The following is a 24108-nucleotide window of genomic DNA, read 5'->3' on the forward strand; positions in this document are numbered from 1 at the left end:
TTCTTCATGGAACATAATGGGATAATTTAACCTCTCATGAAAATGAGTGGTGGCTATCAAATGAAGAACATAACCTTCGCTGAATTTTCATATGCAACAAAAAAGCAGGCTTTTGTGTTGCTTGCCAAAGCAACGTCTGGTAAACTAACGATAAAACTGATAAGGAAAAAAAAATATCTATCCAGCCTTTTATGTCCAATTATGGGAAATAAGAACCAAAACCAAGAAACGACATCAAGAAGGCTTAAACAAAAAATCTGCCTTTATACTTGCAGCAATCCTTTGAAATCTTACCAAGTTATTGGGTGTTTTCTTAAGAGTATTTTCCTGTTATACAAAATCAATGGATGATTAGGCATTTTGTCTGCCATAGTATGTGCAATATTTAGAAAAATGTGGGATAAAGGACAGAGGAGGCAATTTTTACATTCAAACCACTCACTATGATATGCGTTTGCCACTTAATCAATATCTTAGCAATGCCCCCACCTGGTGGCCAGGTGGGAGATTTTCCTCACCCAGGTAAGAGATGCGGAAAAGGCAGTACACATCTGTACAGATGCACCCTTACTCCTTCTTTTTCTATCTCAAAGCTTCAGTAAAAACGTGATTCAGCAAGGAGATGGGTTTGTACTACTCAAAATACTTGCAGACCACCCAGTTCCCTCCTGAAACACTCTCTCACCAGCCACAGGTGTTATTATGGGAGGAAATGGATAATGTATTGTAGAATAACTGCCCATTATAGTCAGAGGGAGTCAACTTTCCTAGGAAACTGGATTGACTTGGGCCAAAAAGGGTTTCAGACTCCCAGTATCAGCAGAGGAAGCCCTCCCAGGCACTGGCTGCCCTATTCTGTCACAGTTTGGAGGATGACCACCAGGTGGGTGGTGTGATCAGATCGTCAACACATCTGACAGCCAACAGCCAGCCCATCTCACCAAAAGAGTAAGTAAAGCTTAATCCAGGATGGGGAAATTTGATTTTTAGAGGCTGGGCAGACCAAGTCTCTGGTCTTCACTCCAAATCGGCTAAAATAGGTTGGTGATGCCCAGCTACTGACTGAAGAGTCACAGCAAAGGGATGATCACAATTTTTGTTTAATCAGTTAGGTAAGCAAGGTCTGTGTGGTTCTTTTTGTGAATCTGAGTCATCATGGGAACAAAAACAATACAGCAACTCCAAATTCGTCAGAAAGTAGATTTGTTCCTACCCATTTCAAGGGGATTAATCTGAAAGCTTTTGTAAAAGACAGGTAATGTTAAGGTCATGTATCAGTAAGGTCTGAAAAAGCTAAGGAACTGTAACTCTTATTATTTATCACTGAAAAGACACAATTTTGCCAACATCAACATGTCCTAAATTTCCAGTATTGAATATTTAACTTTGAAGACTTTCAATTTGTCAGTTACCTTGATCTCCTATGATGTCTATTTTGACTAATTTATTTTTATGGTCAGGTTAAAAACTCAAAACCAGAATTTACTTACATGTGCCAATTCAAGTAAGGAGCTCAGATAAGTGGCAACCTTTCCAAATGGGCAGGATCTCTGGCAAAATTGATTTTGCAGTTGTTTCTGGCTCACAGTCTTCTTCAAGACTTGCAAGGTTCTGAGACATGTGGCAACTGTATGAATAAGATGTCTTCTAACAATGCAAATAAAAAGAGGCTCCAGGCAGTGTCTGACCATGGATTAGATGTTTATTATACTGAAATAAATAAAATTACCTAGATTGCAAGGCTTCCAGCAAAATGATGTTTTACCCATTCTCATATTATACTGAAGATGTTACCCATCTGTCAGATTGAATAAATGAATGGAATTAAAGCTGGTTTACTGCAGGAAATAGACATGAAAAGAAATGCCAAGGAGAGCTTACAATTACTCAGTCTGTAACTGTTTCCTGGGATTGGAAATTAAAACTGCAACAAGGGAAAGGAACCTGGCAAGCAGAGGAGCACAGCTGTACACAGCACTACATCCTCTTTCAGTTGCTTAAGCTAATCTCTGTATTGTTTTTGGTACTACAGTATGGATAATAAGAAAGGGAAACAATAATAATAAAATATCAAGGAGGAATTAGTTATACTCAGCTGCATTTGCCTTGCACAAGTTCAGTTGCATTCTGAGAGACATTCTGTCATTAATTTGTAGTTAGTTAGTACACATATCAGTGGCAAAGCTCCATCTCTCATCCTTTATGCAGATCAATTTTAAGTAACATTCCAAAAAGAAGACAAAATACAGGTTTCAAACACTCACACTGATCTTCACAGCATATGCTGCACTACTAATATGTTTCTTTGTAGAAATATTTTTCCAAGGGCTTTTCTTTATTTCTCTTTATTCCCCCACACCCAAAAATATTTTATCTGCCTTAAAACAAGGCTATAGGAACCTGATGGCTAGTAGTAGTATGGTTATACTAATCTGGCTACTATAACCTGATGTTATGGCAGATACATACCTCTCTATTGTCTAACATAAATAATCCTGAGTTTCACATTTTAGAAATATTCCAGCTTTGAAGCTGACATTTTGCAAGTTGGAATACTAACAATACTCAAGTTCCAAGTTCACTAAAGAGAAAAAAAACAGTATTATCTACATAGTAATGGTGAATAACTAATTCAACTAATTTCTACAAGGAAAAACAAAGTTTGAAAAAAACCCACACAAGTAGTTTAAGAGGAGCACCCAGACAACAGGAGCAGTCAAAAATGAAGTGATTACAAGATCAAGATCTTTGTCTAGCCTCTATAATCTTTGCCTCAATCATAGCAAAGGCTGTAGTAAAAGTACAGGAACATCTACTGTAGGTCTTTCAGTAGATGCCTGACGGGCTTTGTAAGATATAAAGTACTTTATAATATCACAGATTCACCAACTTTTGTCAGGATTGATATAAGTTTGATAAGAAATACAATCATTTAGAATAAAATAATTTAGTTCAGTTTCCAATGGATTTTTTTCCTTTTTTTTTTTTTTTAAGAGAAATTATGTCTGTGAAAACCTTCTAATTCTGAAAAGAAAGTTGTTCTGGTTAGTTACTTCAAAACACAAAATTATGCCAACTCTCACAACTGTGCAAGGAAATATAAAAGCCTGACAACATAACACTAAGCGAGATTGCCATGATTGAGACCCCAACCTCAGTTATGAGCTTCAAGCTGCCAAACCTTTAGACCTATGTTCTCCAGCACATATTCCTGTTGAGGACTCCAGCTTCAATATGGGATTGCTGGTGCTCCCATGATTCCTGGTGCAAATTTAGATCCAAGACAGGATCACAGGATTAGAGAACAAATTGAGTTGGAAAGGACCTTCAGAGGTCATGTAGTCCAGTCACCTGCTCAAAGAAGAGTCCCCTGCAATGTTACATTAGGCCAATCCAGGCCATACCCACTCCAGCTCTGGCTGTGTCCAAGGATATTTATTTATCCTTTTATCTCATAGGATGGGTGTTCCATCAAGCTAATGCTGGACCCTGGAGTTAATCCAACTCCAGCTTCCACAATAGAGCACCTGCAAACAAGCAGGGAAACCCACGTTTGAAGGGGAACCCAGGCAGGCGGGAGATCTAACCCAGGAGGCTTCTGAGCCCTGAGGCAGTCCTGAGCGCAGAGCTACCTGGAACCTGCAGCTCACAAACAGCAGTCTTGGAGACCGAAATCTGTAAGTATTTCAGAGGTGCAGGAAAGCCAGAACATGTGGTGTTTAAGACCTTACTTTCCTGCGAATTTGTAGTTTTCCATAAATCCCTGATTCACTAGAAAACTCACCAGCAGTGACATGTATTGTCTTCTGAGAAAAAAAACATTTTTCCATCAAACATACTTGATTATATTAACTATTGCATTTTAGTAAATGTGCACTAATAGCTCTACAGTGTCATCCTCAACAGGAATGTTAGTACTTGATGAACAAAGAACACTGTATTTATTGAATAGAGACATATAGAAATGACAAAACCTGATTGATTTACCAGCAAAACCAAATTACAATTCTATTCTAACGTAACTGTATTCTAAACAGCTCGTAGAATACGTGTAGACTACTGGAGCCAGAACATACAAGTTTCATATCCAGTTCTCTGACAGTATTTCCAGGCTTTAATATGTAAAGTGGACACACAGGGCAAACTGGCTTCAAAATCCTAAATACTGAGCTTTTACTCATCAACTACTGCAGTTATTACAGAAACTCAGTACCTGAGGAAAAGTCAGATCTAATATTTAGACAGTCGATATTGTCATTATGTGCTGGTTTAAATTTATAGACGCCATGTTGATCTTCTACGGGGAGCTACAAAACTGGAAAAAAAAAAAGAAAAAGAAAAAGAAAAATCACCTTCCAAAAAGTCAAAAGCAATGACGGCATTGAAATGTAACAATCAGTCTAAGCCTTCCTCCAAGTTGGGCATGCTTAGGTAATATTATGACATCAAATCAGAGAAGGAAAAATATACTTTACTGCAAGAGTATAGATACACAAAGACACTGAAAACCATAGTTTAGAAAATAGTGTTGAAGTTCTCATAATGTGTATGTAAGTTGTTGCCATTTTCTTCTTTAGAAGAAATAACAAAACAGTATTCATATTATTCACTCTATTATTAGGCCATTTTTGTACTACATGATGATGAATTGTATCACATGGTGTTGTTTCACTTTTGACCTCCAAATCTCTCTCCTTCCAGCTTTAACATTAATCTTGCAATTTCCCTGTTTATGAAGTCATTCAAGCACTTTGTATGCTGACTCGTACTCTTGCCAAGAAAAGACATAAGGTTTGCAAATTATCTGAAGTTAGTGTTTCATTTTTTCAAATCAGCATTCCTTTGCCCACAGAAAAAAGCAGTGTGGATTCATGCAGGAAGTTTCACAAGTATTCATGCAACTTAAATGTGAAAAAGCTTCATAATTCTGTTAAGACCCCCATCCTGAGGTTGGCATTTGAGCAGATACTTACTGTGATAACTACTATTCTTCTCTAAGAACAGACAATGGTATTCCTTTGGAACTGAAAAGTTGCCTCTGGTACCTGTTAACACAGTTGAAAACCAAAGGCCACATGGTCCAGGCTACACAGAACACAGTACCTTCAAACACACTCAAACCCCAGCAAGTTTTCTGTTACGAAAATTCTACATTACCACATATTTTTTTTTGCACACCCATAGTAAATGGTTAAAGGCCAGAATCTTCAGTACTTCCTTCCTCTCCCTGTCTTCTCCCCATAAACTGCAAAACATGCAATGATGAATACCAATCTGCTTCCACACCACTTGAAACCTTGGTTGCACAGCCTTATTCATCAGAGGTAAAAATTTACAAGCAATTCTCAGCAGTATACAGGAATCCAATGCCTATATAACCTGATCAAAAAGATGAGAAATTTGGACAGGATTTCAAGTCAAGTTGGGCTTTTTGTTTTCTTGGCAGTTTTTATTTGTTTGGGGGTTTTGATTTTATATTTTTTTTAATCCTTGCCAGCATAATCAGAACTTTACCAAAACATGCTGACACAGACTCATTCTGCTTAGTGGCCTCTGCAAGACTCAGAGCAAGGTGTTTTATTGCCTGTATACAAAACTCTTACTAAACACACTGTGACTAGTTGTCACACTTCAGCATGGGACCATCTTTACTGACCTTGTATGACTTTCTCACGTAATGGTCAAAGAAAGGTTTTCCTTACGATCCAATTCACTAATATTTTGACGGTGCTTTTCAAACACAGCTATACAAGTAATACGACCCCCTGCAAACCATAAAATAGAGGATTTCCAACAATCGTCAAAGGAGCAGAGAACTGGGAAAAGATTGGGAATGCGATAGCAAGGCAGATCAGAGACCAATGTAGCAAAAGGTTATTCCCTTTGATATTCAACACCACACCATTTCAAAGGAGATTGACAAGTCAAGTTTTAAAGGTTCCCAAAAGGAAAAGGGCATCAGTGCAGACAACTGGCAAAGCTGCTACTCGGGAGATGAGCAACAAGACTGAAAGTAGGGGCTTCCTAGAGAAAGTTACATTTACTATAATAGTTTCTCCAACTGCTTATTTCCCAGTCTCCCCACAGCCTGCATGTAGTTATTTCTTTGCATCTCTATTGCCCTGTTAACTTCTGTTTTATTGTCATTCATAATGCTCCATGATCCTTGTCTAGTCAATGTTTTACACTTTTAGCAATCTTTTCCACAGGCCTTGGAAATAAACTGAATCGGTGGATATAATGAAGATACTGACACTTTTCACTTCTGATTACTGTGTTACAAGAAATTGTATATTAAGGCACCATTACTCTTATTTCTTAAGTAGTTATCACATGTAGCTGCTTGGCCTCACTTCTCAGACCACACACAATTTCCCACTCCATATCACAATACGTTTAATAATGAATCGGGTAGTACACCCATATCCTTTTAGCCTTCAGTAGTAAACGCAGTACTGTAACCAATGTCCCAAACCATTATAAGAAGATCATTTGTCTCTCTACTTTCATAATAAAGCATTGCTAAATGTAGCATTTCCCTTTGCAAGAATGAGAGTGCACCACCATTTATTTTATGTTAAAGACACTGGAAGCTATATTACTCCCATACACGTGTCTGTAGGAGTTTTCCAGTTAGGACATTAAGTACCAGTAATGTATTTCACAGGATGGAGTCCTATAAAGACACCACAGATCTGTCATCAGAATAAATTCCAACATTTGACACTAAGCAAAATGTCTGACAGATCGTTTTGGAGAGATACTGTTACCACTTGTTTCCTATTCGTAGGCCAGTGTGTGTCTATTAGCTTGTTAAGACATCATTAAAGCTTATCTGTTTTCCTAAGCCTTTGGAACTGCCTACTTTGAAACATAAGACAGCTGCAATCACAGTTTAAAAGACTTATTTATCCTCAAACTTCTGCTCTTCCCTAAACATAAGACCTTTCCTAGTGTGTATACTACAGATTTTTTTTCTATAGCTTCATTATATATTTCTCAGCAGATAAAAGGGATTACAGTAAAGTGCAAGTAATCCACTGACCATACTGAGTTCTAATGTATTTTAGCCTGTATTCCCTGCCTCAACAATATCATACCAAGAAAGGCAGGGACACTCAGGGCAAACTCTTGTGCAAACTTACAGTGAAAGCAGATGAATAACAGTAATTTGAAGCAGGAAAGTGTCATAGTTCTTTCTCTGAGTTTCGGCCAAACTGACCTACTAGACACAGCTTCAAACGATACCATGGGATCTTGAGTATGAGAACTTAGGTCAAGAGTCAGACATGTCAGTCAGGAGATACCTTGAATGTTTGTACGTTTTCCAGTGAGACTTTATGAATCAAGTACCTTATGTGGAAGGTTCAGTTAGTATGCTGCTTTTTAACATAATACAGCTAACAAACACCTAGAAAACAAAAAATTGTCCATATTAGACAAATTTTCCATTAAACATATTTTGCATCACCATATTCACAAAAAATAGAAGATAGCATAACAAAGAGTACAAATATGAGATAATGAACACTGACTTTGATTAAGACAGGAGACCTCAATCACAACAGCAGAAAAAAACAACTTTAGGACAAAATTCAACGGTAATTTCTTTTATTAAGCACTGTAAATTAGAGAAAAACATTTGTTTTTCACATTTTATTTTCATCTGATTTTCATTGTGGGTCTCCTGAAAGTTAACAGCCTATACAAGATTTACAGAAAAATACGTGCAACTCCTTTATCAGTTCAAGTTTATCAGGAGTGTTTCAATATTTTTCCAGTATGATTATTCACGTTATACTTCTCAAGAAATAAAAATATCATTAAGTAGCACTCAACACTATATGCATGTAGTCTAGGCTCTTGAATACCTGGTTACAGAAGAACACTTTAAAAAAAAAAAATTATAGAATTGCCTAGTTAAACACAATGTATTAGTTAAAATCACATGAAAGAAACAGGCCAAAAATCAATCACATCAGAACCTAGAAAGCACTCAGAAAGACAAAAATAAGCTAGAAAACATCCCTATTTAAGCTAATATGGCATTTTCTTATCTGCTTTCAAAGTGTGAATTTGCTGATCCCAAATACTGTTTTTCTCTAGTACAGGAAAGCTACGCAAAGACATCCGTATTTGTGGGCCTCTTCCACTGATTAACATATGGTCACCACGTGGGAGTTTGTTAATTTATCTTAAAACAAAATGACTCAGATAAGCACTAATTTTGAGTATTATTTCTTTGCTTTCTCCAAACCCTAGATTTGTAAAAGCTGATTTTAGGTACTCCGCAGAAATTCAGAAGACTCATGCTAAACTTCTGAGAACAACTTGAACATGCCGCTCATTATACAATGCAGAATTTGCACTAAAAAAGTAAAAATACAGACACTCTTAGGTAATGGAGTGAATACATAATAAATTTATTGAAGGCCAGTTGTCCTCTGCCCACATTGTTTCAGGAAAAGAACAACTCTTAAGAGGAAATAAACGCAGTTCATGTCTGTCTTCCAGCAGTTTTACAAACACTGGAACTATACTACACCCCCATTAGGAAAGAGGCCTTGTTCTTAATGTTCACCCGCCGTATTAATGTACAGTTAGATATCTTTTGGGAAAAAAAAGGGCTTATTTGGACCTATTTGTCCATTATGAACAACTACTCCCAAACTGAAAGAAAATAGCGTGACATCAACTACAGTGAGAGAACCCTTGATATCAAGCAGGAAAGTGAACATGACTAAATTCCCAGATCAAGGAGTTTGGTTTTTTTTTCACAGCAAGCACAGTGGTAATTCTGAAGCCCTTTTGGCACTGTCTTCTTGTGCTGTTTTAAAGGCAATGTTTTCTTTAAGATTTTCAAATAATTAGTGTTGCTGATTGCTCTTGCAAAGTTCGTCCTGAGCATCTTCAGGGTAGTCCAAGTGATCCCTAGCATTTCTTCTTTTTATAAACCAAGCACTTATCCTTGCTTAGGGAGAATGGAGGAGGAACTTCTCTCAGTTAACTTTAATTAACCTCTGTGAAGCTCTTCTGAATGCAACAGAATTTGTCATTATGACATTAAATGTGGCAGGTCAAGCTTCACAAAAGTCATACAACTTTTCTCAGCCTCTTTAGTCATATAGTTACCACTCTTTACAGAGTCTTCACTAAGATTTTACTTTCTGTTAAACTAAGCTATTTCAAGATAACCCCCCACCCCTTTATTTATTTATTTATTTTAGTTATAAGGAAGCTAAGAACCAATTCTAGCATAGATTTTTAGAGACCAGCTGTCTGGTTTACCTCTGTCTTGCAAGTTCCTTTTAAGCAGCATCTTTAAATGTAGTTTTTAAATTTAATTGGTCAGTCTTCTCTTACAAGACTTGTGTTAAGTTTTTAGAGATCAACTAATTGAATTTCACAGTCCTAGAGCCTTTCCCAGCCAACACTAGATTAAACCTTAATCTATTAAGGCTCAGAACTTATGTCCCTTTTTTTTTTTCATTTCTATGTTTAGTTTCTACAGAGGGTTAAATTTATTGAAATTAGTTATGTTTGTAGGTACGTGCCTAGCTAAAAACTGACCTGTCACAAGCGGCCTTCAATTAAATGCTCCATTTTCACAAAAGATTCCATGAACACGGGGGCAGAGGCAGAGAAATCATATCCCCAAAAACCCACTGAGGCTGTGTGGTTGCACTGTTCTTCATAAAATAAATGTATACTTAAAAATAAGAACATCAAGCATTTTTTTGCTTGGCTTCTGCTTTCTAACCCCTCAGGTTGTTCTTCACATCTCATTATTTCATTGTTCTTCACAAGGTTTTATAAGAGTAGGTAAAACTTCTCTCTGAGAGTGAGGTGTTTTCATAGTCTTTCCCTTTTTTCCCCTGCATCTCTGAATATTACAAGTACAAAGGGTTTTTAAACTGTCTCCTAAGATTACTTCAGCAAGTGCGCCTGTGCAAAAAAAATACTTCTCAGACTGGATTGAAGAGTTTACTGTAAAGTTAAAAACAGGCAAAGAGTAAATGAAATACTTGAAATACCAATCCAGATATTGAATAGAAGGATCCTCATTTTTTTTTTACATTTTAAATAGAAAAATCTCAGAAAAACAGAGCTATTTCTCTTTCAGCTAGAGTAGAATAATAAGCATGCCACCTCCATGATGAGATGAAGAGCACCAACTAACCTCTTTAGGAAGAATTGTCAGTGCTTACGGAGTTTGTATGTTTTCTGGGTTTACAAAGTTCATTAAAACTAAAATGTAACTAGAAAAAAAAATAAATTCAATAGATCAAAAAAGTGAATATTTCTGACTTATTTTCTAACCTCCAGACTAGAGAATGTAGAGGAGAGGGAAATTTGAGAAAATTACACCAAACTACACACATACAAAACATGACTACCTTCATCTACAAAAACAAACAAACAAACAAACAAAACCACCATAAATGATAAATACTGAATTTTCTCAGCAGAGAAAATATGAAAATCAGATTCTCTGCTCTACCTCATTAAAAAGAAATAACAGCAATAATAATTACCTTTACATAAAGAAAACACATGACTTGGTCAACACCAAAAATATGCATCTCATTCTTTTACTTGTGGAAGTGCATAGAACACAAAAAAAAAAAAAAAAAAAGAAAATTATTTTAAAACACAAACCAGCTACAGAATACATATGATGAAAGGCCTTGAAATGTGTGTAATTAGAACCGGTACTAATACAAAAGGCTTTCAAATGAAATAAGCCTTCAAATTTACTGGCTCTTTCAGTCAAAACAAATTCCCATAGGAAAACCCATGTTTAAGTCATGCAAATACCTATGCTTTCAACCCATGTATCAAAGGAACTACTTGAGATATCTTACTCTATTATGTCAATTCCTTTGTGCAAATAAATCCAAGGGATCAGAAAGTATGGTGTTACACATAGAAAGAATCCTTACTAAACTTATAATACAGGAAAATCATTATGAATTTAGGACTCCTGACAGATTTTTCAGTGTGCTTAAATTAGGTCAAATATATGCACACCCGACCTATTGAGCAAATCTTAGAAATATCAGGCCAATTTTCATTTTCTATGTTTGTGCTGGAAGTCTACAAGCTTAAAAACTCAGTTCAAGAGCAAAAGTTTCAATCTTTAAGGTAGATAGATGAACTGTAAATAGCAGAGGATATGAATAGCTAAACAATTTCAGTTTTGCATTTAAAGGGATCCCTACAGTACCTTGGAAGGCATATTAGGTAAACCCACTTTAAATAATGTCACAGAAAGAGCTCTTCTGCTTCCTTCTCAGCTTTCATCCCTGTACACAAATGATCAGTATGTTAGATCCAAGAAACTTCACACAAAATTCTGTCATCCCAGCACTCGCTTGGTCAACTTGCGAACTGGCAGGCAAGCACCAAGACATCCTTGGATATCCTGGGAGCCCCATGGGTCAACCAAAGACACTGCCAAAGCAACTGCAACTCATGCACGTGTAGCAATTTCCAGACGTAGGTGCCTTTCCAATCACTATGATCTGTCTGACAGAAGTGGTCCTTACAGTGAAAAATTATTAGTTATCTGAAAACAACACAAATTTCTGAAGAATTCAGGCAGCTGGAAGCTCTGCTGAGTAGACATGCAACAGCACCTATCTTGAATGAATACAACTGCTAATTTTCTGTGTGCCCCCTGCCACAGACAGGGTCAAGGATACCACTGGGTCACTACCAAGGGGTAGGTAACTCTTATGCCCTTAGCTCCATCTCCAAAACACAAGTAGCACCAGCAAAATCAGAAAGATGCTCTCCCTGTATGTGTCTCCTGATGGGCAGTGAATTCTCATTCCCCAAAACCTGGCCTTAATAGAAATGGTGATTAATGCAGACAAATAGTATCAAGACAGTAAACATCTATTATCTTTTCTACTGCAGATAGATTGAATCAACAAGCAATAAACGGTCAGGAAAGTATTTGAGTGTAAATGGAGCTCCAGCTTTGCCTTTTCTAGCTGATCTACTAGTTCTGGAAAAAAAGCCAGAGTGAAAACAGTAAAGTTACATTTAAAACATGAAGGAACTGAGCTCTGAGAAACCAGTGGTCTGATATGAACTTAGGCTTAGAGATGGGGAGAAGAGGGCTGCTTCATTTCTCAACCCTCATGCTTCACTTGGTTTTGATGCTAGAGTACCCAACAGTTTCTATCTGCAGACTTAAACTGAACACATTACAAGGGTTAAATCACTGCAGCCCACTGTGTTACTCAGATCACCAGCTGGGTAGATGGCTCCTCTTTGCCTGCAACCTGCATAAACGTAAGAGATCTGGTGATGGGAGAGAGTCATGGGAGAGAAAACACAAGCGCAGCATGCTCAAAGTGTCTACTTATGTAATGCTCTAAGCTTAAAACAAAACCCAAAGGGAAACACTGGCCCGCTTAAGTAATTTGGCAGCAAAATTTGTGTATCATCTTAAGGCGCCAAAAAACTTTGCAGGAGAGGATTCAATCAGCCACTGACACTTTCCAGCACAGCAAGCTGGTTAAAAAAAACAAGCAATTTAGACATCCCCTACATGGGATTTGGCTACTATCATTCTTTAAATACCTGGTTAGGTCAATCTGGCACATAAGACAAGCTGTAAAGAGCTATGATTCAGGCACTTGTACTAGCAGATCCCATCCCTTTTGCCAGGGAATTCACATACTGAGGATGGCAGAAAGGATTAGACTATTTTTCTTTCTTGGAAAGAAAAAAGAATGAACAACAACAAAAAAAGTAGATAAATGAAAAATTTAAAAATGGCTTGCTGAGATGACAATGGAATAGCACTCTGATGAAGTTTCTGGCAAGGAAAATAGCAGTTTCAGGTATATTACTTTTTTGCAACTTGTGTCAAAGAAAAAAAAAAAAAAAAAACACAATTGAAACAGAAACACTTCAAGAAGTTGCCACCAGTGACCTAAGGAGGGGGTAAAAGCTGGTGGAAAAGTTTAATGGTAAGGAAATGTCCTGTCAATAAAAATCCTTTTTAGATTTTTTTTCTCTCCAATTTGTCAAAGGATCATTTTCACTGACTGCCGTCTTCTAACACACTGCCATTCCTTCCTTGAATGGTACTGTCTGAATACTTAAATAAATATGTTGACTGTTGTGCCACTCAGGTCCCTAGTAGAACATCAAATACAGGTACAGGTGAGATTCTTGCTGAAATCCACTCTGTACATGTGGATATTTTGACACTGAAAAGCACTTTGGAGATGGACAAACTGTTTGAAAAGCTGTATCCAACTATGTGGTTGTATTATTCCTCTGACCACTCTTTTCCCAGCCTTGCTTATGAGAGCGCTATGTGAAACATGGTAAGCTTTGCTATAGCCAGTGACACCTACCACTGCTGCTGCTTTATGGCAAAGGCCCTTCAGCAACCCTGTGAATAGACTTGGCTGCTCCAACAAGCTAATGGCTCTTATTCATGTCCAAACTTTGTTTTGTCATTTGCTACGATATTCTTTCCAGAAATCAAAGTAGTGCTATGACTGATTAATAATTTGGTGGTTCCTCATTTCCGCTTTTAAAAGATCAGGCCCCATTTGCCTTTTTTCCAGGTTTCTTATGTACCATCTTTGTTTGTAAGGTATTACATTAGAGTTATCTTCAAGTGTGGTGTTTCATCAGCCAGGTAATATTTTATGTTTAAACATAAAGAGGGTTTTATGATTAAATCCAGTATGTTTAAAACATCTAAATTACCTAAGCAAACTGCTACCTAAAAATATTTTTGATAAAAGCAAAACTAATACCAGAATAAATGTCCAATTAGAAGCTGACTACAGCCACGTTAATTTATATCAAAGGATAACATTAAAAAGGTACCTAAACAACACATATCTATTTGGCTTGTTTAAAACCTGTATGATTATTGACAGTAACACATAAAGTTACAAATGCCAGCAGGCACGATACCTTCTACAGCAGGATAACATCCTACAAAACCTGAGCACAATGCAACAATCAGGGCACGTACTTCCACAATCAAGGTGGTATGAAACTCTTCAGTAAAAATACCACAACTTATTCAAATTATTATTTGCCTCACAAAGAAGACACTTCTTCAATTTGTTCTTTTCAAAGGCATATACAAGAATCATATATCTCCTGTTCCTAATGTCTTTGACTACAGACAGATTATCCCTGTTGCCTGTTTTAGGAGTAACATCACAAGTAGTGGATCTACTTGCAGCATACAAAAACCTGAAAGCCAAAGTGTTGCTGAGTTCTGCACACTGGGAAGCCATAATTATTTTTCCTACACAGGGGAAATGAGCTACCACAGTCTAGCTGGGAAGTGAATTCATAGGCAGGTCCCCCTTCTCTTTTGCTGTGCATTAGCAGTAAGCACTTTCACAGATTTCTTTTAAGACATAGGCAGTCAAAGAAAATATATCTGTCTGCAAGTGTTTCTTATGAATTTCTAAAAGACATTAAATATTAAAGCTGGTTAAATGTGAAGAGAAAACGACACAGGGGAAAAAAAAGAGACACCACTCTCCAAGAAAGCAAAACTATCTCCACTAGACCTCAAGTCAAATATATTCTAGAATAACAACTTTAATATGCAATACAGACTGTTTACAATTCATATAATTTAAAATTTTATGGACCTGGACATTTTTCTCATGCTAAAAAAAGTCTTCCCTCCCATGATAGGTCTATGATGCATGAGCTGGACTGATCCTACATATATTGAGAAACGGAATATAAAATAAGAGAATTCAAGGCTGGTCATCTTTTTCCATTTTAGACACTTGCAGTATTGAGAAAACTTTTTCTCAAGAATTTGTAGAAGTGAGAGGAGCTGTAGTTTTCACCACTGCAATGAAAAAGCGTGCCACAATTTTTTGTGGACAGCCGAGTTCTTTTGGGAGGGTTGCTCTAGCCACTACACTTGCTTGTTTCAAATGAGATTTTTCACACAAACAGATAGCTATACACATTCTTACAGAGGAATAATAGCACGAAACTGTACAAAAACTAACTTCATAAGACCAGAAGGACACTTTGCTTACAAGACTTCTGCTGGCGCTCAGGTGGCTCTTTAATAGTTAGCACTAAATTCTGAATTACAGCTTTTGCATTATGAAATGCTCCACAGAATAAGAATATACTAATAAGTAAAATAAAGCACTGTCTTGGTTGACTCATGAGGAAAAACATTTATCATGGAGACCTCTGAGACAGGAAAAAAAATGCTAATCCCTCTAAAATAATCACTTTTAGTTTTTAGTTTCTTTCCCGCCACCCATACCACTATCTGTAGTTTCCACTTTATAAGCCCAGTGACAAATGTATGTTTTCATGGGCATTTAACTCCCAATTGCTCAAAGGATTTATGAACCATAAGTATTTTTACAAGACAATACAAACACAGTAGGATACAGGGGAAAAATTAAGACAAATTGAGATGCAAGGAACAGAGGTTTGCATGGGGTCTTATCTGTATACGTTCTGGCACTAGAAATCAAAGATTAATAACTTCTGCATTATCTATCTGGATTGATGTTGATAAGACGCTACTACAAAGAACAACTCCAGTAATTTCAGTGGTGGTCTATCAACTTACAGTGTCTTACAAGCAATTCTAACAGTTATGAAGGTGGTTACCTAGTGAATGATTTCTCCTGTTGCAGTTTGGAAGTGCCTTTAATGTTAACACAGAAGTTACATTTACAGAGCCTTTCTCTGGCAAAGTGGCTCAGCAAATCTGGAAAGGAGTCAAGATCCAGCTGTGACTAAAAATCTTTGCTGTTAAGATTCAATATATACTGTGCCTCGAAAACATTTTTCTAATACACATTTGTTTTCCTGCCAATTTTCTTCCACCAATCCAGCTCTTCAGAGTGGTCCCTCTGGATGCATAATCTGGTCCTCAATCTCAACATCAGGCACTAAAGAGATTTAGCTCCTTGTCTCCCACAGCTGTAGGCTGCCTCCTTTTAGCCCCAGCTCACACCCTCTAGCAGGAAGGGTGTAAAAGATGTGGCTGTAGCTTTCAAGCTGCGGTCCTGGGCCAACTACAGCAGTTTTTTTCATCTTTCAACTGTAGACTCCTAAGCACTTCTGATTGTTTTAATTATAAACTCCCTAGGGAATTTTGCATTCCTATATCAATGCAGTGCATTTGAATTTCGTTTTCTTTAGCACTTTTCATGTAATTCAAGGACCCCTAAGTGGGCAATCATCCCCTACCTGCATTACCACAATAGAAACTTGTGTGCCTCATCCATCAGTGGCAGCGTACACTTTAAAAACAATTCACTGTGGGCTCAGGGTCTGCAAAACCTAAAGTTGCTGTACTGAAGCCTAGTAGGTCATCCATGCATCACTCTTCCTCATCTGAACAATTAATGAGGCTGCCAAATAGAGGCACAGCAGAACTGAGGATGTCAAAGAAACTCTAAGTGTAGTAACGATTTTTGTAATCTAAACATCTCTGCAAAAAGTCCTTAGCATGTGGCATTACTTTGTAAATAGAGTGCTGCGTATATGTGAGATAATGTATTTGACTTAAACTGGCAATGATCATGTCTCTATCTGTGTATCAGCAGACAGACACCCTAGTGATTAATTATTTTTTTATCACATCTTTTGTTGTCTAATCTGTTCTCAGCACATTAGTTCATGTCTTTCAAGGGCTCTTCAAGTAGTTCGTCCTTCAGAATTCCTTCAAAAAGATCACCCTCAATAAAAAGTTGTGTGGGCTCCCTCTGAAATGTTAACTGTCCTTAGATAACCAGAATAAAATGTGTTCTACTAATAGTGAAAATCTTTGGTTCAGCTCTGGACAGGACAGAAATACAATGCAACTTAATTCAAGACACCCACTAAGAGTATCAAGCTTTATCCACTTATTTATTGAAAACAAGGTTAACCATTATACAATACTGTTGTGGAAGGAAGTATAGTGCGGCTACTGAAAAACTGACGTATTTCTGATTTTAAAAGGAGCTGTTACACTTTTTGTCCTGAGGTCTACACAATTCAGTTTCTGAGTTACCAAAAGATGTCTTTGTTCCACAAGAAATAAGCTATGACTTATTTTTAAGATTAATATTAGGCTCTGCAAACCTATATTAAATAGGATTTAGTTAAGAAGGTTATGCTTTGTGAAACAACTAAGTTTTGAAGTGAGATAAATTTATACGGCTCCCTTGCTAGATGGATCAGCAGTTCACAGTGATCCCAAATTTACCACTACAGAAAGTTATACTGACATGATAAAATACATAACTTGAGCAAAACACAAGATCATTACTTGAACTGGTACATGATAACATACCCTCCCACAAATCTAAAATACACTGGACAAACCATTTCTTCCCATTTTATAAGCCTGTGTAGGTTTTATAAAATGAATGCTCTGGCATTTGTGGGTGGACTGGAGGCGGGTGCCCAGGTGTGGGCACAGCAGGGGCTACAGGAGAGCCCAGGGGCTGCCCAGTGGAGGAGAAGCAGCTCCAGGCACTGGAGCAGGGATTCCCCTGCAGCCTGTGAAGATCCCACAGCAGAACAGAGGAGAAATGGGAGTAAGAAGGAGCAGAGGAACAGTTATGAAATGACCATAACCCCACATTTCCCCTCCCTCCCAATCAACACCCATGGGTCAGGGTAATGGAGTCAGAAGCAAAGGAGAGAAGCTGAGCCTGAGAAAGGGGGGGTGGAAAGGTGTTGCTTTATCACTTGCCTTTTTTTTTTCTCGCTACTGAAATCTATTTTACTTGCCAACAATTTATTTTGCCAAGATGAGTCTGTTTTGCCCACAACACTAACTGGTGAGGAACCTCTCTCAGCTTTCTCATCCTATTTTCTTCCCTGCATCCTGCTGACAACTGGGGGAGCTGAGGAGGAGAATGAGCAGCTGGTTGCGAGTTTGGGTGTTAGTCTGGGTTAATGCGCCACAGTGGGAACAGATAGATTTTGAGTAGAAATCAACTCTGGGATTAGATGTCACCATTCTGAGCAATGTGTGCATGCACATACATGAAGTGATAATTCTTACAGTTTGGACTTTAGTTCTATTTATTTTTGATTTTTTTTTTTTTCTGACAAATTGAGATTTTAGATGCAAGTTACACAGACAGATTTTACTCCATCACAACAAATGAAAAACCTAAATATAGATATAATAAGCCAACATATATTAAAAAGTATTCCCATTAAAATAAAAAAAAAAACAACACAACACCACACACTGAATTTTGTCTGTGACCAATCACTATCAAAACTATTATTTACCCAGTCCTGTTTCACATATGCCTAATTTTAGGTGTAGATAATTTAATACCAAAAAATCGTGTGCCATCATGTTTTTACATGATAAGCCTACCACTGAGTTCATTTAAGGTAACAGTTGACAAACATACCTCTTACTGAAGCTGCAGGCAATTTATATAGCTATGCTGTCACTTCTACAATTATAAGTTTGTGGATCCAATCTGGTCTTTAGTAGGTTAGAATAAAGAAAGTCACACTACAAGTTGCCACATCAGTCATGCTGACTTTGTAGATGTAATCAGTTAATCAATGTCTGGTTAAGCTTTTCATCCCTACAGACACTGTGAAAGTTGACTGCAAATAAACAATTCCTGGAGTTTGTTAGAAACTAATCTCAGTTAGATGCTTGCAATATATGAAAGTTGAACCAAGAGCCTGTCGGTTCATACATAATGGCATAACCATAAGCATGTTATCAGCACAGTTCAGGGACAGATCATGGCTGGCACATGTAATGTAGGACTAGATTCATTTTGTACAACCCCAAAGCCAAGAGCTAATCTCTTCAGAAAAAGCTGCTGTGTAAATACATGAGTTCCCATGAAAAATTAGGATTACCGGAGTTCAGCCATTAAGAAAGTTCAAATGCCACTTGTTTGACGATAGACAGAAGTAACTGATTTTTATTTCTATCCAAGTAGTTAGAAGAAAGTCTGATGCATTTAATTCAGTTCCTCCTTACCGAGCTACACACTATCTGCTGCAGTTACTAGCCAACCTCTAATTACATGTAAGAAACCTAAGAGATGAAACAAATCCCAAAAAAGCATTACAAATTCAGGAATATTGTATTCTCACTAGATCTCTCATTAACTCTCAGTGGCCATCTTCTTTAAAATACAGCTTCATCATGGCTTGTTTGTGACTGAAATAAACAAAAACTATTGCACTAAGCAATAACAATTTCCTGTTCCAAGCGTAATACCTGTGATTGAGTGATATTCTGAACAACAACAAAAAAAGAAGCAATTGAAGGTTTGTATTGCTCTAAGTGATCATATGTGCAACTACAGCAAACATTGCTTTTGCAAAATAATTCAAAACACTGCTGCATAATTTCTTCTGTTTTGTTTCTGAATCTATGAATTACACGACTGCCTGCTTCTTTCATTATCAAGGCAAACTAATGTGGCTTTTATCAAGATAGAAGAACTGGGAAAATTTGAGGGAAAGACAAGGAGAGCAGAGAACTGAGTACTGCAATAAGCTGATCCTTCCAACTTTGGCAAGGTTTCCATTTCTTCATCCTGCAGACCATGACATCTGATAAAAAAATGGCTGCAGAATTACCAGTATCACTTAAGTTCATTCAATGAGATTTGTTCTACATCCTCTTGCAGCTGTCAGTAGAAGGTTTATTGCAAAAAACCTGCAGGACATAATTTCATTTATAGGCATATTTTTTAAAAAAAGGAAAAGAGACTTCTGTCTTGGGCAAAGAAATTCCCATTTTGGACATAAGGAAAAAAAAAAACTAAAGTGTGAATGAATGAAGTTTCAATTCCATGCTTTGCTATGCAAATAAAAACAATAAATGGAATGAAATATTTTCAAAAGCAAGTAATCATCTTCAGCTACTCTGGGAAAGCCAAGTTTTGGTTCAACACTGTTCAAATTCAGCAGCCAACAAAGACCATCTTCACACTTGCTGTCATGTTAAACTGACAAGTAACACTCTACTTCTCTACTACTAAAACACAAAGGCATGCCAGATTCTACATCCCTTCTTCTTCTTCTTAAAAAAAAAAAAAAAAAAATAAAATATGGTAAAAGAATTGGTAATGTTTAAAAAAATTGAGTGTTCTCTAGACCTAAATTAACATGCCTTTTAGAGCAATTTCAATTGGAAAAAAAAAAAAGTGTCAGGCTACAGTTTGTCCACTTGGTAATAATTTCTCCTTGTTTTATTATTTCAAACAAGAGGCAAAAGAGCTACAGAAAAAGTTTATGGAGCTTGCTAGAGAAGCAGTCTGGACTTGGAAACTGACAGCGCAAGTCCTTAAGATCAATGTTGTGATTATCTTTTGCTTTCTCTGTATTTGTTCTTCAGTCAGCTGTGAAAGTTCATTTTTTTATATATTTGTTTCTTTCTTGATTTGATAGCAGAAACAAGAAGCTCAATTCACCACCCACAGCTCATTGCATTCAAATTGCTACTAACAAGTACATATATGCCTCCCATCTTTAAAGCGTTTACAATGTAAATGCACCATAAGAAATAATAACAAAGAGGAGCCCAAGATATAACTGACACCCCCCACCCCCTACCCAAATGAACATGCCTTAAAGTATCTTTGCCTGCTTTATTTACCATTTTATTTCAGCAACTGAATAATTTCTGCATGCTCACGCTCCTTCCAACTAAAAGAAAAAGAAAAAGAAAAAGAAAAAGAAAAAGAAAAAGAAAAAGAAAAAGAAAAAGAAAAAGAAAAAGAAAAAGAAAAAGAGAAAGAAATATTAATCACCCCTAAATCAGAGAACCTCAAAGATACTTTTGGAGTCAAAGGTTTAACTTCTGGTACCTCAGTGTACTCTAGAAACTTTACGTCACTGAAGAAAAATGCCAATGCATCTCAATGATTAACATTCTCCTGCTTCACTAAATTATGCTTTATAGCTTGATGTCTAGAAACACTATTTTTTCCTAAACTTTTAATCTTTAAATTAGAGGGATCTGTGCAACTTCATATGATATTTCAGCTGTATTTATAAGTGGAAGCTAGAAACTGAGACAAAAGCAGATTTTATATTATTTCTTAAAAAGGTCTGAAGCCACTAGAAGTTTATTTTCTTAGGACAAGAGTGAGACACAGAGTTATTAACATTTGTTTCATGTAATTTCTAAAATTAACCAACAACTTTGCCAGAAGTAATGTAAACAATCAAAATTCATGGTAATATTTTGCTTTTAATACATATATAAAACTGAATAGATCGAAATCTTGTACAAGATCTGGACATGGTCTTGGGTTCTAGGTGGCTCTGACTGAAGGTAGGGGTTGGACCTTGTGACCTCCAGAGATGCCTTCCAACCCCAACCTTTTTGTGAGGCTCAGTGTATTCTATAGAAATTATCCTTTGACTGACCATCCAGATTTGATAAAATACCATATTGTGTACAAGGCATTTATCCAAACTTGATGAAAGCACACTGTAACCTTATTGAGATACAGCACCAGCAGTTAAAAAAAAAAAAAAAATCAAATTAGAAAGGGAATAAAATGCAGATTAGTAGGTACAGTTAAAACTTTGAATACTACATTTTATCATTTGAACATACTTGTTTTTTACAGTTTCTCTCACTAAAAGCTTTATATTCTCTTGCTCCAGAAATTTGATTCTCTTCTCCAAATCTAAATATGAAAGCTTAGTTTTCTGTCAAGTCATTTTTCAATCCGTTCAGCTCCATTAAACCTTTTGATATCTAATATTGTGAGATAATGATGCAGTGTATGCTTTTCAGATTAACATATTTAATGGTTTTTTTTTTCACATCTCTTCCCTGTCCACCCAGTTTAATGGGATTTTGTATCATGAATCACCTAAATTTAAAATTGGTCAAAACATTGAAAAGCTACCAGGCAAAGACTGAGATTGCATGACTCTGTAAAATAGCTTTCTTTTGAGAGCTGTACGGTAATCACAAGATCAAAGGATCAGCTTCATTGCTATGCCAAACCCAATTAGAAACCTCTCAATGTGAATAAAGGACATAAAACTATGGGGTTTTTATATAGCTAACTCACATCTCTCAAGACCTGGAACACTAACTCTTCCTGACCTCTGCCATCAGGAAAAAAAAAAAAGGGAGGAAAAAAAAAAAAAAAGATTAAAAAAAAGGAGGGGAAAAAAAACCAAACTATTTTTGTTTTTGTACTCACCATCTATAAAATAGAAGTAAAATGTAAAAACCTAACTTGAAAATAATAAATAAACTGTTCTTTAGTCAATTCTTCAACACAAAATTTCTTATAAAATATTAAGGTCTTGATCCAAACCCTTTAACTACTTTGCACAGAAGGTGTTATAAACTTAAAATTGATCCAAAACAGGTTTTAAGTGAGAGGATAAGCAGCTTCTAAAAAATCAGAAGGCCTCCACTGCCAACGCACATATTTTATTTGAACACAGTTTTCACATTACTTGCTAATGAACAGCCTAGGAAATACTCCAGTAAAACTTGGATTTCAGAAAGCATAGATACATAAAATATTCGTAGTGTTCTGTTATGTCAAATGTTTTTTCAACATATCCTTCCTGCCATTTCACTTCTGTAAAGTGACAACCATTTCCAGAGGAATAACAATGCTAGAAGCATCCGGAGATAATGAGTGGAAAGGAACAACTTTCTCTACCTAGACTGTAAGTGAGCCACAGAGACATCATCACAGCAATGAATTGAGGCCAAAAAATTGAAGATATCAAAGCACATCAGGTACTTTCATGTATATATAGAATGCACCCCTGAGGAACAAAAACCCCAAATGGAAGAAGTCATTGACTGTATTTTGTGCATTAAGGCTCACTACCATGTATTGGAAACCGTAACTAGTTCTGCAACTGAGGACTGTTTACCTCTGCATAATTCCAGGATTGTAGGACACCCAAATCCGGCCTGGAAGCCCATTGCATAGACCTGTCTTTACATCAAAGTGACAGATCAGAACTTTGTGATCCAGCTAGGTGATGCCACACATCCCAAACCAGTCTGTAACCTCCCTGGACTGTTTGGTGAAGCATTAAAAAAAAAACAAACAAAAAAAAACCACCATAGAAAATTCAGGGTCCGAGGGACCTCTGAAGGTCATGAAGTTCAAACCTCTGCTCAAACCAGAGTCAACTAGAAGAGTTCAGTGTTTCCACAAGCCATAACCATTCCTGGCAAGTTCTGGCAATGCTGCGCTGACTTTCCCTGCATTGTCAGTAATTTTACTTGTACATTTTTCAGGCAGAGCCAAAAAATGTTTCTAGATCTATATAAGCATTAAATCTAAATTAAACAAAAACACAGTGCTAATGCTGCTTGGCACAAAAAAGCAAAGGGAAGGAAAGAGGGAATTGCTAGAGCAATCTTAATTCAAGTCTATTGTTTAAAGGAGCTAAAAGCATCATGCACAAATCTGTTCTTATTTATTCAACCCTCCAGTTTGGGACACTTACATAACAGAGCATCTCTCCAAGCGTGGTGTAGCACAAGTAATTGGCAGGAATTGTATTATCTGCCCATCTGCTGCCAATATACTGGGCTTTCAAGCTTTCATGAATTATGCCCTTCTTAAAGGCCCAAGTTGCACTGGGCTGGAGTTGTTCCTTACTCACATTCCTGAAGAAGCACTGTAAGATTAGCTGTCTGAAGTACCTGTTCAATTGAACTAGTAGAGCTATTCAGACTGACCCTCCATTGGCAAAATTGTAACAGACTTTTATCTTCCCCTTATGCAAAGAAGAAAAAGCAGTAAGGCTATGCAAGGCTATATTTAACTGGCAAGTTTTGATCTATCCACAGGCTGCTTTCATTAACATTTCCTTCCATTCTAGTTGGCAATTCCAGCTCTACAGGAAAAAGCCATCAAAGCCACCACTCACCTCCAGGTTTCACACACAACTGCAACAAAACACCCATGATCTTAAAATACATTTTTTAATTACTTTGTATTTGTGCAAAATGGGCCTTAAGAAAATGTTGCAAAATGGACTTTGGATGCAATTCTCAGCACCAAAGTTATAGTACATTTTAAGAAGCAGAGAATAAGTGTGTCGAGTTTCAAATTTGAGAGTGGCTGGAAA

This window comes from Columba livia, chromosome 1, assembly GCF_036013475.1.
Source record: "Columba livia isolate bColLiv1 breed racing homer chromosome 1, bColLiv1.pat.W.v2, whole genome shotgun sequence".
Taxonomy (NCBI): domain Eukaryota; kingdom Metazoa; phylum Chordata; class Aves; order Columbiformes; family Columbidae; genus Columba; species Columba livia.